At 38.4% G+C, this 17,391-nt stretch overlaps 1 long non-coding RNA gene across 1 annotated transcript in view; it reads right to left on the reverse strand.

The window, feature by feature from the left end:
* LOC141569207 (uncharacterized) overlaps nucleotides 1–17,391 on the reverse strand; it is a 246,944-nt gene that overhangs the window by 148,309 nt on the left and 81,244 nt on the right. Inside the window, exon 3 of the long non-coding RNA XR_012492679.1 lies at nucleotides 3,866–4,083. This is a non-coding gene — a long non-coding RNA (uncharacterized LOC141569207). The remainder of the gene's footprint in view (nucleotides 1–3,865; nucleotides 4,084–17,391) is intronic.

Here is a 17,391-nt window from a genome sequence, read left to right on the forward strand (position 1 = left end):
GTGTCAACCCATCTCAAGTAAGGCTGTTGCTTTAGCTTTGGGAAAAGACATTACTTAGCTGTGAGGGTTGACCTCGGTGGAGGCAAAATAGATTATAGGTTAACCATAGGATGTCCCCAAATACACATGAGACTGTTGTAGCCTTTGTACTCAATAGCTTAAATAACCAAAGCCCCAGAGAATAATTTTATAACTCCTGGAGACAGTTGTGTGACCAAGGGGTCAGTCTCTTCAAGTTTCTGAATTTTAATTTCCTTATCTATAAATGAGGTTTATAATATCTATTTGGAAAGATCACCAAGTCATGTAAAGATAGAGCATAGCAGTATGTGTCTAGCAGTATGTCTGAAATCTGATAGGGATTTTTTTAAAAAATGGAAAATGGGCAGAGAAACTCACACAGCAGGTTTCATGCAGCTCAGCTACACCCCCTGGCCTTCCCTGGAGCTGGCTGTGGCCACATGGCTGAGTTCCAGCCCAGGCCAGGAGCCATACTGAATCAAGCCCCTGAGATGCATTAGCTCAATTAACTTTCACACTTCACCTGTGAAATCCATGCCAGCCATATCTTGAAACTGACAAACCCGAGTCTCCCCAGAATTAAATAATTTATGATGGTGCCAAATCCACACCCAGGGGAGTGACGAATTGATCTTAATATTAACAAATTATAGTATTTGATTATGGACACATGAAATCAAAGGAAATTATAGACCATCTATCTACTAAATATAATTGGAGAGTTTATCAACATAACTGCAATCTCCCCATATGTCAAAATAAACAATTAGAGAAATAATATCATTTTCAATACCAACACAAATTATAAAGTGTCTACAAATTAAGCTAACATAATTTGTGCAGTTTCTGTAGAACAATGTGAAAACATTATTGATACCCATTAAATAGCTAATTGGTTCTTGAGCAGTCTAAGCCCAATACGCATCGGAGTTAAAGAGAGTACAAGAGGCAGAAAGAGACAGAGAGACAGAGAGGGAGTACGAGGACAACAGGGAGGCAGAAATGTGGCCTCTGTGAGACTGCACAATATGACATGTCCGCTACCGAAAGGCTCTTAGGGCTTCTGTTCTCAGGCAGAAAGAGAGGGGAGAACAGAGTTTAGGACGCATGAAGGTAATGTTTGTATGTTGCTGCTACGTAGACTTCAAGGGCCCCTTTCGGAACCCAAGTAGGCAGTCAGCCGTCCATAACAACGAGGCTTGGAAGCTGTGTGCCAGGAGTGAGCATGAGCCCATGACTCATCCATAACCAGGGCTCTTGCAACTTAATTGGCACATGAGACAGACCTGAGGTGCTACTATGCCCCAGACCAGCAGTGAGAGGAGGCCTCCGACTCTCCAGCCACAGCCCATCCTCAATGCAAATGCTCTTCCTGGGGAAGCAAGTTTTCTTTTTGTTTTTGTTTTTTTAAAGCATGGAGATCTGGCCAGAGAGAATAGAAGAAGGTAAACTGAGGTGGCGGAGCACATCTAACTAAGGGAGGGGTCCTGTGATCAGTGTCTCTTCTGTAACAAGCAAGGTGGTCCTCTGCACCTTTGTGGCCTCTGTGCTGCCCGAGACTGAGTTCCTATCTTTCCCCACATGGAAAGTCTCTTCCATTTAGCAGAGAGAACATGCTCACAGGACCTCCCTGGGTGACTTGCACGGGCTCTTCTGAGGTCTGCAAGGTTGATATGCAAACTCTCTGTGTTCACAAGCATGTGGGTTAAAGACATTCAGAACAGGCCTTCGTGGGGAGTCCAGCTGCAGGTATGCTGCCTCTCTCACCAAGAACCCTCACCAAAGCCCTGGGCTCTGAGGACCTGGCAATAATATTCTTATGTGGCCACAGTGACACACTCTCATCCAAAAAGATAAATTCTGCTCACGAACTCCTTGGACTTCATTTTGATTTCCAAGAAGGACTTGCAAGGGGCCCCATGAGCCTTGCAAGACTCTGGAAGCAGAGAGTCCCAGATTCAGCCTTAGGCTTTGCCCCTCACTGGCTGGGTGACAAAAGGGATGCCGCCTAATTCTTACAGCTTCAATGTCTTAATTGATCAAAAGGGAGTCATTGGTCTTATCTCAAACTATTGTCATGAGGATGGGAAGTACTGTGTGTAAAAGAAGCACATCACACACGTGCCCTCCAACATTTAGAGTATTTGCTTAGGTTTGGGGGTATTTAATTCTGGATCCTTCAGTGTGCCCTTTCGCCTCTCCAAGCCTTGGTTTTTCATCTGAAGAAATGAACAAATGCAAAGGGCTGGAAAATGAACATCTCTGCTATCAGCATTTGATTATAGGTTTATTCTTTATATTCTCCCTGATAACCTAGTCGTCTTCTAGACCCATACAAAACAGTCAAGAAAGAGTTGCCCCATCTCCACATTGAGTTTTGGAGAGGGGCAGGGGGCGGGGGGAGAGAGAGAAATATTGAGGCCTGGAGATTCCTTCAAAACTTTAAAAAGTCTGGTGTTTATCCAACTTCCTTAGATGAAATACAGCAAGGTCAGCCTTTAAAAAATTAAAACTTTTTCTCTGGCTTCTTCACAATGGAGAGGCTATAATGAAACCTGATTAAATTACTGTTTAATTGGCAAAGCAATAAATCAGCGAAAATGTATTCTTTCTGTATTACAGAATCACTGTATTGGATCTGGAAACGAATCACTTTGTGTGGCATTGCTTTCTCTTTATTGGCATTCTTCTTTTTCACACATTTATAACGATAGCAACACTAAAGGTGAAGAAAAGTATAAAGTCACATGAGTCCTAGAATAGTGATTTGACCTTTGGGTCAGATGAGAAAATGCCTGAGCTTTAATTCAGCTCAAGATTACAGCATTTCAGAAATGATTTTCAATATCCTAAAAAGATTGTTACAAGGCCTGATGGTATTTTGGTAATAGCTCAATGCCTCAAACGGCCAACTAAGGATTACAGACAGTTTTGGATTAAGAGGCACAAAAAAATGACAATGGCAAGATGATGTCATAATCATTCTGAACATAAGTGTATCTTACAAGTCACTTTCACCTTCCCATTCATTATCTAATCTGGTCCTTCTAACAACCCTGAGGGGTAGACAGGGAAATATTGCCACTCTCTTTTTACAGGTAAGGAAATTGCAACGCAGATGATTTTCATGACTTGTTCAAGTATATACAGGCTAGAATTTAGGACAGTTGAGATTGAAATTAAGCTTTGGCTGATTCCAAAGTGCAATGGCAAAACTAACACCACGTTCATCCATTTTGCAGAGAGAACACGTGCACGGTACCTGTTGGGGTGAATGACATGGCATAGTCCAAAAGGGAGTTCACTATTCCAAACGGAGTATGATAATATCAAACTTAAGGACACAATAGGAAGGAAACCATTCCCAAATGGTTATTTATACCAGGATAAAAGATCAGCAAAGAACCAACACTTTGGTCCAGCATGAAACATTTTAAGAACAACTTGCTTGGGGTCCAGAAGAGAATACATAATCGTTAAAGCATAGGCTTTGCAAGATGGTGACAAAGACTGGCTGGAGAATTTACTGCGTCTGTATTCAACACATTGCTTACTCCTCTGTGGTACAATGAGCACAACAATTCTACCTCAAAAGTGAAATGAGGAAGCCAATTTCTACTTCATGGAGCTGCTGTGAGAATCATGTGAGGTAATATACGTACATGTATGCACGTACGGTGGGGATGATTGCTATAGCTCTTAAAGGATTGTTCACGTGAAGTGGGCCTGATGAGCCATCTTTTCTCTGCAGTGTATGGCTTGTGAAGCCCTTGGCTTGCCCTTTGGGCTTCTGCCTACACACAAGTGAAAGGACTATAACTCCAGAGATAGAAAGGCGCCTTACCTGGAATATGGAGGGTCCAGTTGGAAAGGTCAGTTGATGCTACGTGGTGGAGATGTGGTGCCAGAACCAGAACTTGGGCTTTCCTCTACAGGCAATAGCAAGCCACTGAAGGTTTTGGAGTATGGGGGCATTCTTCAAGTTGTTTCAAGAAGATTCATCAGCCAGCCAGCTTTGGAGGTAAAGAGAGGGACCCACTGGAAATTTGTTGAAGGAATCATCTAAGAAAGAGAAGGAGATGTCAATAAAGACTTAGAATTACCCGCCACCAGGGCAATTAGGGGTCATGGGCTTCTTTATAGTTGGACACACTTCAAGTTGAATTCGCTTTTAAAATTTTATTTATTTTTAAAAATTTGTTGTTTTGTTTTGTTTTTGCTATTCAGCCCATCTAACCAGGTGCTATGCACAGTCTCCAGCTTCACACAAGTTTATGGGTTTTTATGCTCTTGTTCGTTGTGTCCACCTGCAGGAGATTAAACTCCTTTCTGGTTTCCCCTGGACTCAGATATCAATGACTTACTTATCAAAGCCACTCTCTGCAGGCACACTGGCTCTTTCACAAACCTTGTCTTCCTTTTGTGCCTGAAGGTCATTCATAACGGACTCCGTCTTCCCTCATCCCCGCACATTCCACGTTGCATCCTCCAGTCCCTGCTCTTACCCATTTTTTTTTTTTCTCCTCTCCTAGCTCAAGAACGGTCTTTTTGTACCCTGTTTGGCTTTTTCGCCTTTCCTTGATTTCTTTTCGTCCCTCCGTATTCACATTGACCTTTTTTTTCCCTTGCATATTTACTGCTTGATGGCGTTCATCACCTCCGGGTATAGAATCATTTATCCACTAGGCTTCCTTTCTTCCCTGTTGAAGTTCATTCAATGTTACCTTTATTTCCCCCTGATTCTGCTCTGCTGCAATCTGACGTTCCATTATTATTCTTATCAGCAGTCTGTTATTTATAGAGTGGAGAAATAAGATAAGCTCCTTGTAATATAGAAGGGACATAGGCAATGTATCTGGGAATAAAAAATGTAAAAAGGAAGGCAGAGCCACAAAAAGCAGAGCTTGAGGGGCATGCTGATTGTGGGATGAAAAGTAAATTTCAGAAAGGATTCAGGGTGGAAAAGTGAGATTGCAGCAGACGGAGTCCTATCTGCCAGGCGAGGCAGAGAGAAAACAGTCATTGCTGATCATTTGCTCTGTGCTGGGTACTGTGTGAAATCCTGTGACTATCTCTTCTCATTTAATCTTTGCTCTAGATGATGAGGTAGTATTAGCCTTACTTTATAGGTAAAGAAACTGAGTTTCAGAGAGGTTGTTATTTTCCACCTGGGCTGGAGCCTGCACACAAACCCAAAGATTATAAAGACGTAATGCATTCATAGCCGGTTGACTAGCTGTAGCTCAAGAGGGTTAATAGTTTACATCTTTTAATCCGGGTTTCCTAGGTCTGGGACTCCATCATCAAGAAATATTCTGAGATCCAGACAAAGATTTGGGCACAAACTGCTCATAGCATTGCTATCTGTAATGGTGAAAATGCTATCAGAGCCATATCTAGAGGAATGGTGAAGTAAATTAAGGAATATCCATACAAAGAAATTGTATGAAAACACTTTAAATGAAATGTTAATGTTTATAGTGAAAATCTTTAAGGAAAAGTATTAAAAGCATAAAAATTAGATATACATATGTATTTAAAATTGAAAAAAGATAAAAATATACAAAGAAAATGTTGATATTTTTCATTTCATATTTTCTTTTTTTTAGCTATAATAAAATATTTTCCCTTTATTTTAAAATAATATCTTTTTACCTCAGGAACTTGGAAAAGACATCAGAATAAAAGAGTAGATGGAAAATGACAGCTCTAAGCTTTCTATTATTTAAATTTCCTTAATTTTCATAACATGAGATGAACAAATGTTTATAAGTATACTTCTCTGATTTTCTAGTTCTCAGTTTGAACATTTTGCAAAGCATAAAAAAAAAGGAAAAGAAGTAAATTTTTCTCATAATTTTACTATCCAGAGATAATCACCATTAACCTTTCAGAATGATTCTTATAACTCTTCACTACATTATTATTATTTTTTTTTGTATTTTTTATTAAGTTTGTTGGGGCACAATGATTAGTAAAGTTAACTTAGATTTCAGGTGTACAATTCTGTATTACACCATCTATATATCACTTTGTGTGTTCACCACCCAGAGTCAGTTCTCCTTCCATCACCATATATTTGACCCCCTCTATCCTCTTCTCCTACTCCCTCCTCCTTACCCTCGGGTAACCACTAAACTATTGTCTGTGTCTATGAGTTTTTGTTTCTTTGTTTGTCTTGTTCCTTTGTTGCTCTCAGTTTTATGTCCCACATATGAATTATGTCATATGGTTCTTGACTTCTTTTGTCTGATTTATTTCACTTGAGATTATTATGCCTTATTCTCCATGGTAGAGATCTGCCTCCCTATACTGATGTTTTAGAAGAATACCAAAAAAAAAAAAAAAAAAAAAAAAAGTCAACACAGCATTAGTCACAGGAGACTGGTGCTCTAAAGACATTTGTGCTTAACCCTAATGCTGTACTCTTATTACAATTGCTGCTGTATTAATCTACATCACCCTCTAAACTATAGAGTCCCTCATGTAAACATTATATATTTTGTTCACAGATGTAGTCCAAAAGTCTAGAACAATACCTGAAATTCTGCAGGCGCTCAAAACATACCATGAAAAAAGGAAAGATAGAAGACAATTTGCCTTTGTATGGTTTATTTATCTTTAGATTATTAAAAATGACTCCATTAATTCAAATGTGTTTCATAGTTACAGAAAATATTTTTTCACATCCTTGAATATGAAAATGGCCACAAGCATCTCAATGCTACCTGTTTTAATGAGACAGAAAAGCACAAATAAAACATGACTTGTTTGGTAATTTTTCTGGCACTGTATCCCAAACATTTGGCCATAGTTGAATGATGGAAAAGAACAGCATCAATAATTGTCTCAAATGATATAAAACACTTCAAGAGTAAAGCTTGCTTATTGAGAAATAGTGTTATTGATACTGACAATAGACAAAAGCAAACGAGGGCCAAGCTTTTCTCCATTAGAAGAGAATTATAGAGTTTGGGGTAAATATGAAGCAAACGAAGACCCACAAGTTCTTTAAAATCACAAGTTTTCCACTATGCTGTTTTTTAAAAATATATTTTTTCAGCTTTGTCGAGGTATAATTGAGAAATAAGATTGTAAGATACTTAAAGTGTACAGTATAATGATTTGATAGATGTACACATTTGAAAGGATTCCTTCCACTGAGTTAACTCATCTATCACCTCACATAATTAGCTGTTTTTTGTCTTTTTTTGTGAAAACATTTAAGCTTTACTCTTAGCAAATTTCAATTATATAACAGTGTCATCACTTATTGACATCATGTTATACATTAGATTCTCAGACCTTACTGATCTTATAAGTGAAAGTGTACAGAAAGTACACTCTGTACCTGTATGCTATTTTTTATGCATTAGTCTGTTTAGGCTGTCATAACTGAATGCCACAGCTTGGGTGGTTTAAACAACAGACATTTATTTTCTTACAGTTCTAGAGGCTAGATTTCATGATCAAAGTGCCAGCAAATTACGCACTATTCTTTGATTGCAGATAGCCAACTTCTTGCTGTATTTTCACATGGTCATTCCTCTGTATTCACGTGGAAGGAGAGAGATCTCTAGTGTCTATCTCTCTTCTTAGAGGAATATTAGTCCTTAGGTTGATTAAAGTCCCGCCCTTATGACCTCCTTTAACCTTAATTACCTCTCTAAAGGCCTTCCCTCCAAAGATAGTCGTATTGGGGGCTGGGGCTTTACATATGAACTTTTTGGGGGATGCAGTACAGTCCATGACATTGCAATACTAATTTACTTTGAGATCACTAAGAGGAAAAAGTTATCTCAAGGAAGCATTCTGCCATTTTGTATAAGTGAACATAAATTTCCTCAAACATAACCTGGATTAATGCTTTTCTTGAGTCTATAAATACTGTGACCAAAGAAGGATTTCTTAAAAGAGTCAGATACATCAAAGATGTCCTGTGTCCTTTGCCAGCTCTTCTTTTCAGGGTAAAAGTGTCAAGTAGTTTATTTCATCCACTATTGATGACCATATTTCAAATAACTTTCAATGAAGTTTGACAAGAATTATTTTTATTAACTATGGGCAACCAGTTGTTCTAGAGGATATAAATACAGATGAGATATACTTCTACCTTAAAGACAGAATATTGAAGAGATACAACACATTTATGTTAAATAATTTTAATACATAGCAACTATTATTATGTGTAATACAATAAAAGAGTGCCTAAGGAGTTTTGGGGTCTAGGAAATTGTAATTTATTGAGTATCTAATACAATGAGTAGGCACCCAATATTTGTGGACTGAATGAGCAAGAAATGGATGGTTCAAAACCAGAATGTAATTTTTATGGGCATTTTCACTGGAGTTTAACACCTATGAACATCACATTTTCTAATGGAGCATGACACCTGCCATTCCCTCAGACATGTTATCCTGTGTAGAGACTAGTAAAGAAAAGACCCCCTCCCCCATCTCCCAACCAGGGTAGACTCAACAAAACTGTGAATTTCTTAAAGAGCTGTTATATATGCCCCTTTGGAGGTAAAGGGGTTAGGGAAGAAACAAAGACTTTTGTGTTAGTTACTACTGAGTGATCCAGATGAAGATAAGGAGAAATCGGATGGAAATAAAGATCTATGGCTAAGAAGGCAGTTTTAAAGCTGTAGATCATGATTTTATCACTGCAAAAGTAATCATGAAAACACAGCTAGTAGATGAGATGGCCAAATGAAGATGGGAGCATGCCTCAGAAAGGACAAAGAAATAAAGAAGCAAAAAATTGGCAAAGATTGAGAAGAAATAATTTAAAATACATGAGGAGGACCAGAAAAGAATGATATCACTAGTGCTAAAGAAAGGGATAGTTTCAGAAGGAGCTTGTCAAACTTGGAAATAACGAAGAGAGAAATAACTGTTTTAGGCGATTGGGAAAGCATGAGAAACCTAAGAGTTTCTACACGATGGATGGCAAAGAACCGTCTTACAAACGTGAAGGAATGTGTGGGGAAGCTGAGGCCCTAACTTTAAATTGCTCTTCTAGAAAGTTTGTCAGTGAAGAAAAGGAGAAGGGGGAAGAAACCTATTTATAAACTGATGGAAAGAAGCCCTACTGAATATATTGAAGCTTGCGTTGCTCATCAAATAGCAATTTGCATTTTTTGAATTTGTATTTTCTAACAAAATTTGTTTGCATCTTATTTGAGAAAATTGTCTCTAGTGTGTAATGAAGGACAGCCATGTACCCAGTCAAGATAATGAAAAATTGATGCTCTCCTTGCAGACTCTATGAGTCAGTGGATTTGGTTCTCATCAGCACAATTAGAGGCCAGGAGTCTGACAAATCCACAAAAGACTTGCATCTTGCAGAGATAAGCTCTTTCTTATTTTCTATAAATCATTTTAAGTTTTACTCCCAATGTTTTCGGTTATGGTCCAATATGAACAGGTGGTCTCATGTACGACACAGCATGACTTTTCTTGATCTCTCTTTTGAACTAAATTATTCTGGGCATGGGGACTGGGATTGTTTATCTCCGTTGTCTGCTAGGGATGAGCAAAGAAATGAGTTTCGTGTGACAGAGAGAAAGAGAATGAGACACACACAGAGAGAGCCACATTGAGGAGGGATATTTCCTATTTCATTGACTTATTTTTAAATGAGTCAGTGAATGTAGCCCAGTGATAGCAGTGCAGAGTGGGTTCTAGAATTTGGGACTCAGATCAACAGTAAAAACAGCTACTCTTTAGTAAGCATATAAACTGTGACAGGTGATTTCCATGCATTTCCTCTCACATTCCGTACACCCAACACCGCCTCCTCCCAATTTTACAGGCAACAAACGTTTAAGAAAAATATCTGAGAATTCAGGGAGTGAATAGAAAAATTACTTGAGGCTTCGATGTGTTCAAAACCAAAGCATGCTTATTACATCTTATTATTTTTTTCTCCAAAGAGAAAAAGCTTTTGAAATTGTTCATGAATCACTTAAGCATTTCCAAAACAATGGTTTTGGAAATACCTTTATAGTGTTAATAAATTTTCCTGGATATATTTTATGAAGAACCATAGCAAGTTTTATTAAAATAAGAATTTACATTGTAATTTAACACATAACCTTGAAGCCAGTGGGAAATACTTTGTCCGCCCTTTAAGAACTGTTGAGATCTGATTTTTGAAGTGAATATAAGAGCATTCTATCTTTTTATTTGTTTAATTTTGTGGTTGACAAAGTCTACTGTAGATTGCTTTCACAAATTGAAAATATTCAACAACTTATAGTTAAAGCATATGTTTTTACCACTCTATTGAAAACTGGATCTTTTTAAAATTAAATTTGTTGCGTGGCATTGATTTATAAAATTACATAGATAGGCTTCAAGTGTACAATTCTATAATACATCATCTATATATTGCATTGTGTGTTCATCACCTAAAGTCAGATTTCCTTCTGTCACTATAAATTTCGACCCCCTTTACCCTCTTCTACCTCCCCACCTCCCCCCTTACCCTCTGGCAACCACTAGAAAAGTGGACCTTTTGATGGTGGCTTCCACCTGTTGGCAATCTTTTTTAGATTGTATACTTATTGATGAGGAAAAATATCCCTCAGCTCTCCATTCTTGTTATAACTTTTTTTCCTGAGTCTGCAATCTACATACTATAGTCAAGCGGTACCATTCTTTGATTAGCCTGGAGAGATCCTGGAGTTGAGGTTCCAGAAGTAGAGATTCTGGGAGTTGCCTATAACAACATCTGCTTCAGGTCCAACTCCAGCCCCTCACCCCCCGCCTCAAAATGCCTAGTGCACAGCCTGGCCCGTGGACAGCAGGTACTCACTACCGAAGAGAATTGAAGAAATGTAAAGTTAAAGAAGCCAACTACATACATAGACGACTCCATCCACAAGCAAGGAGCACTGAAGACAATCTCTGGTCCATTTGCTAGGAACACTATTTGCTTTACATTTAGGTTTATGATTTTCTGTTCTCATATCGCCTATTTCCTTTTGTTTCTTTTTTTTTTCTACTTTTCTCCTTTCTTCTCATTTCTCTCCTTTCCTCGTTTCTTATCTCTTTTCCTTTCATCCTTCAATAATGCAGAAACTTCTTTTATTAAACACTCATTTTAATAGTTTTACCTAGTTCCCATTACACCTTTGAAATATGAGAATTGCCCATCTTTGATGATGAGGAAAGTTGGCTCAAAAATTTAAGTAGCTTACTCAAGATCACACAGCTCATAAGTGGCAAGGTCATTCAAATCCCAAGTCAAAATTATGTTTCATTGCTATGAAAGAACATAAAAGTAGTTTCCTTCCCTGTGAGGTTGCCTGAACGGTGATCTCTGCCACAGTAGACTCTCAGAGCTTCTATGTACCTTCAGACTATTCTTTTACTTTTCTGTTTAGTTGAGAAACAGTGGTAAAGCCACAAAGACTGTTCATTAGGCACAAAGAAGTGTAAGAAGAGGTCATAGATTTTTTTATCATCCTTGGCAAAAATACATCAATGCAAACACGCTCCCCTAGAAAGAACAAGGATATGCACTAAATTAATCACAAGAAATAGAGCTTTGTGCTTAATTCATCACTGTTCTTTTCACATCAGATATTCCTTGGATGGAATTCTGCAGGCCAGTTGGCAGACATCCTGACCTTTAAGTTCATCTCCAAGACTTTGGGATGGAACAGTGGCTCTGTAACTAATTACTTCAATAAATACTTATCATGTTACAGACAATTCTGTTTTCTCCACTCAGGGCCACTAACACTTTCTGTAAGAAGATTAAGTCTTGCCAAGTAATATATAAATGAGTGTGTAAAAACCCTGCTTCCCAACACCCCCAACTACAATGATGGTTTCATAAGCCTCCAAATCTCTATATTAATAATATTTTGTTCAAAATTCCTACAGTGGTTTGTATGTTCCTGGCCAAACTCTGATTGAATATGTGGTGCCAGAAATAGGGAGTTGCCTAAGAAAATATATCCCTATAAGGCAATGGCTTAGTGGGCGAAAAAGAAAATGAATGTTAGAGACCGGAAAGACGGTGAACACATTACATTGTGATAAACCAACTTGTAGTTTCAGGGAAAGAAGTGGCAAAACAGAATATTCGTGGTATGTGCTTGTAGTATTGATTGTGCCCAGGTATAGAAGAGAGAAATTAATTCAGGAAAGTATCAACTGGTTTATGAGCATACATGAGAAAGAACAGGCTAGAAATCTGAAACCTTGAGTGGGAGAAAAATCAACTGTTTCTAGACTTAAAACAGCAGGAAATAAAGTTGAGAAAGACTTTGAGCAACAAAAACCAATTAGAATCCAGTATTGCAAAAAATATCAAATTAAGGGTGTACCCTTCTCACTCAATACTGATATAGTTTAAAGTTACCATTAAGCCAAGAGGGAGAGAGAGAGGTGGAGGGAGCAGGGTGATGCAGGTGGAGAAAAGAGGAGTAAAATCAAGTTTCAAATGATACTTAGGGAAAGAGTTTAGATGCAGTTCCTGGTACATGGAACCAACTGGAAGCCAATGGAACAGAAGCCTACTAAGTTAGTGAAGGAAACATTTCTGAAAACAAAGCTCTTGACTAGTTGAGGCCAAAAGAAACATTTAGGCCTCCCTTTGTCACCCAAGAAATCCCCCAAGATAACCCATACCCACTTTGAATGTATCCAAAGGGACACTGGAACAGGAAGAAGGCAGAGCCTCGGGAAGTCTCACCCCCACTTAGGGATTAGAAGTGGTTCCTCGTCAAGTAGCTTCCCTACTTCCAGGACAGACGGTCTTCACAACTTCCACCAAGCTTGATTCTATAACTGCTGTTGACTGGTGCCTGTTCTAGATCTTTTAGTCTCCTATCTTTTGAAGCAAATGTTTTATTGTAGTTGTTTCTGGACTTGAACCTTGTCATTTTTGTTATATGTGTATTGATATGTTAAAGCAGACAATTTCTATTTTTAATTCATATGTTGCTGGACAGAAAGTAGTCACATTCAGATCTGATGGCAACAACTGTACTTAACTCAGAAACCCTGTACGTTCGGCTAGATATAGTGACTGAATGGAAGTTCTGGTTTTCTTCACTGGGGAAGAGTTGAATGTGTTCTGTAATTGAAATAAATAGTTTTGGTGGCCCTTATGGTTCTCACCTTCTAGAATTCCACACCCTTGAATCATCTCCTTCCCTGTCGCGTGGGCAGGATCTATAACTTGCTTCTAACGAGTAGACCAATGGCTATCATTAATCATCAAAGAGAAGGTGATGAGATGCCACTCCCATGGTTACGTGACATTATATGGCAATATTGATGAGATGCTGCCCCTGTGATTATGTTGTATTATATAAGACGGGCTTGTTAGCAGACACAATCTGCAGAGGTCTCTCTCTCTCTCTCTCTCTCTCTCTCTCTCTCTCTCTCTCTCTCTTTCTCTTTGTTGCTACCTTTGAAGAAGATATGAATCATAAAGCTACAAGAAATGAATTTCCATTGATGTCCGTAGAGAACTAGGAAGCGGATCTTTCCCTTGAGCCTCCAGATGAAAATTCAACCCTGATCCTCACCTTGGTTGCAGCCTTCTGAGAATCTCGGTAAAGAACCCATCTGGGCCATGCTGGGACTCCTGACCTACTGAAAATTTGAGAGAGTGATTTTAAAGCTCTAAGTTGGTTATAATTTGTTAGGTAGTGATAAAAACTTAATACAGATGTACTTAGATATTTGGTGCCCAGAAGGATAGACAGTGAAAGAGTGGCTTGCAGAGCACCAACACTTTATTTTATTTTTTCATGATTTAGAATTACTATTGGGAAAAAGTTCTATCCAGGAACACATTCCCTAAGGTTGGGCCATGTGACCAGTTCTGGCTAATTCAATATTGAGGTTTTATGTGCCCTACATACATTACATAAGGTCTCTTCCTGTCGGATCTTATGTACTAAAGATAGTGACATTACAAGAAAAAAGGAGCCTGGATCCCTGAAAAACTGCAATGAGGCAGAGACCTTCCCCCACCCACTTTGTTACCGACCAATCCATTTGGACCCTAAAGTGAGAGAACAATAAACTTTTATTGTCTTCGGCCACTGACACTTTGTAATATTGATTAAATAATTAGTTTATTCTGACTAACACAGTAAGAACAAAGTATTTTTACTGTGGCTTTTTTCGTAAAGATAATTTCTTGAATTAACTTTATGATATTTAAATGACAGATCTTATTATGTTATATAGAACAGTGCATTTCATCTCAGAACTTGAAAAAAACAAAACAAACAAAAAACTAGCACTTACTTCTAACTAAGTTCATGAACACATCAATGGAATGAATGTATAAATCAAACAACATCATGCTATACTGGACCAAATACGCATCGTCCAAAGTGAAATTAATATACGAGGTCTGATGATTAAGTTCGGGCACTCATCCTAGAAAAAGTGCTGCATACCTCATTGCTGAATGTCACTATGGTCACCTTTGTAGTGCTCCCCTTGGGAAGCTATGCACTGAGGCCAGCACCTAGTCCACCCATCAAAGCAATTTTTGGAACTCTTTTTCTGGAATGTCCATCAGAGCTGTCATTATATTATCCTTGATGTCCTGAATGTCACCCAAATTCCTTTCTTTCAGTATTTCCTTTATCTTTGGGTAAAGAAAGAAGTCACTGGGGGCCAGATCAGGTGAACAGGGAGGGTGTTCCAATACAGTTATTTGTTGACTGGCTAAAAACTCCCTCACAGACAGTGCCATGTGAGCTGGTGCATGGTCGTGATGTGAGAGCCATGAATTGTTGGTGAAAAGTTCAGGTCGTTTTCGTCTAACTTTTTCACACAGCTTTTTCAGCACTTCTAAATAGTAAACATGGTTAACTCTTTGTCCAGTTGGTACAAATTAGTAATGAATAATCCCTCTGATATGAAAAAAAAAGGTTAGCATCATAGTTTTGATTCTTGATGATTTGGACTGACGGAATTTGTTTGGTCGTGGAGAATTGGCTGACTTCCATTGTGCACCTTGATGCTTTGTTTCAGGGTCATATTGGTACAACCATATTTCATCACCAGTGATAACATGATCTTGCCTCTCCAAAAAGTCTTGGCACACTTTGACTCTCCTTTGCTTTTGTTCATCGCTGACCTCCTTTGGGACCATTTTTGTACACACCTTTCTCATGCCAAGATTTTCAGTTCAGATTTTCCTATTTCTCTATCAATGTTTACTTGGTCTGCTATGCTTCTCACAGACAGCCGACAATTTTGACACAGAATTTAACGAATTTTTGCAATATTTTCATCGGTTACTGGATGCCCTGAACTATCTTCATCAGTGATGTGATCTCTCACCTCAGGAAAAACGTTTAATCCATTTGTACACTGCCATTTTCTGCATGCCATTATCCCCCAAAACTTGTACTAATATATCCCTGATTTCACTTCCACTCTTTCTGGACATGACCAAGCCCTCCAGCTCCACACCCTGGCCCCAGGTCACCATCTAGACCTCCCAGGACCACCCAGGCCAGCTGATTATAGGCCCCTGGGAGATAAAGCAAGACAGAATCAAGACAAGATGGCTTTTAAGATAAGGTTTCTGCGCCTGGCCTAAATATGGCTTAGCAATAAGTTTGCAGTGTGGTAACTTTGGAATTTAATGAACAGTGTTTTGCCTCTCACACTCTTTCCCCATACACATTGCTCATTCAACGTTTATTCCTTTTATATTGTTGTCTCTCCTTTTCCCTCCCCATGCTTCCCTAATCCCTAAAGTTAGGGAGGGTGAGATTCCCTCCCTAATCTTACCCATTTTCCAAAACCCAGCTAAGTTTCTCTTCTTCCACAAGCCACCCCTTAAGATATTTACCTTTATTACCTGTTTTTGGTCCTACTTGTTGCTGGGATGGAATACACAACTGGCCTAGGCATGTGGGCTTTGAACTCTGAGGGTCCATTTCCACAGCAGAAAAATCTAACCCCGTAGGGGATATTGGTATGGAGAGGTATACAGCGAAATGATCATTGTAAAGGAAAGGGTAGCTAAAATACCACGGAGAGAGTCTACACACACCAATTCTGAAAAAGGTCAAGTTGTGAGTTTGAAGTTGGAGTCAAAAGATATCAGACTAATAAATGGGGAAAGATGCAGAGAATCTTTTTGTAAGGCCAGACGATGAAAAATTCCTGAGTGGGCAAATTGTCCTAGGTTGCCCTACAGAGACTGTCTTCCCTTTGGATTTATAAGACTTCATTGTTTCTATTCATAGATTAATTAGGATGTCAGACTCGACGGCCTAAAGAATTATGTCTTGGCTTCTAATAATGATGTTCTAGGTCTGGCTTCACAATTTATTCACTGTATTATCTTACTCATTCTGCTGAACTGCTTCTGAGCTTCGGTTTAATAAGAGTACAGAAGGTCAAGCAATGCCCCTTTTATGAAAGGATGGGAAACTCAGTGAGGTAATGCATTAGGAAACGTTTGCAAACTCAGAAGTACTGAAGAAATACTAGAGAATATTAGTGTCATGGCCATAAAATCAAGCACCAATTAAATATTTTCTTATTTATTATTAGTAACTCTACAGTAGATAGGAAGGCTGATCTTTCAACCTATAATAAAAACTTTGTGATGAGATGAATTATATGTCATATTATAAGTCATGCTTTAAAGTATAGGTCCAGAGTTATATTAGATATTTAATGCATGTTTGAGTTCAAGAAATGATTATTTTTCTCTGTCTACAACATTTATTAAACTTCTGGTTTTCTTATATATCTTAGAAGAAGCAAAAACTTTCGCTAATAATCATTTCTCTGAATGATAATAAGTTGGAAAGGCAAATGATGTGATTTAGTACTGTAAGAAATACCTGAATTCAAACCTGGCTATTTCACTCACAAACATTTTGAATACTTTGCCTAGCTTCTCCATATCTCAGTTTCTTCATCTGTAAAATGGGGATAAAATAATTTGCTCAGAAGGCTTTCAAAATATGCAAAAGTAACACGGCACTTTTCTTTGCACAAAATAGGTGATATTTTAATAAATGCCATTTCCATTTCTCTGTTTGTCATGATTGTCGCTTCCTTGGAGGGTCTGTACATGGACTGTCCCACTTCCTGGTATATTATGGGCTGTCTCTTTCCGTGACCATCTCTGATTTTAAGGATTATCAATATAGAGGAGGCATTTGAGAGTGACTAGCTGGAAAGGAAGGTTTTCTTTCTTCTTTAGGTTAATATATTTTACAAGAACAATAGCCTTGGTTGTCCCTGCTTGATAATTCTCACACCATCAACCTACCTCCAGATGAAAGGGCTTCCTTCCTCTGTTTCATAGCAAGAGGAAGGCTGTTTGATGTCATTTTGAAACGTTTTAAAGAA

This window comes from Rhinolophus sinicus, linkage group LG02, assembly GCF_036562045.2.
Source record: "Rhinolophus sinicus isolate RSC01 linkage group LG02, ASM3656204v1, whole genome shotgun sequence".
Classification (NCBI taxonomy): Eukaryota; Metazoa; Chordata; class Mammalia; order Chiroptera; family Rhinolophidae; genus Rhinolophus; species Rhinolophus sinicus.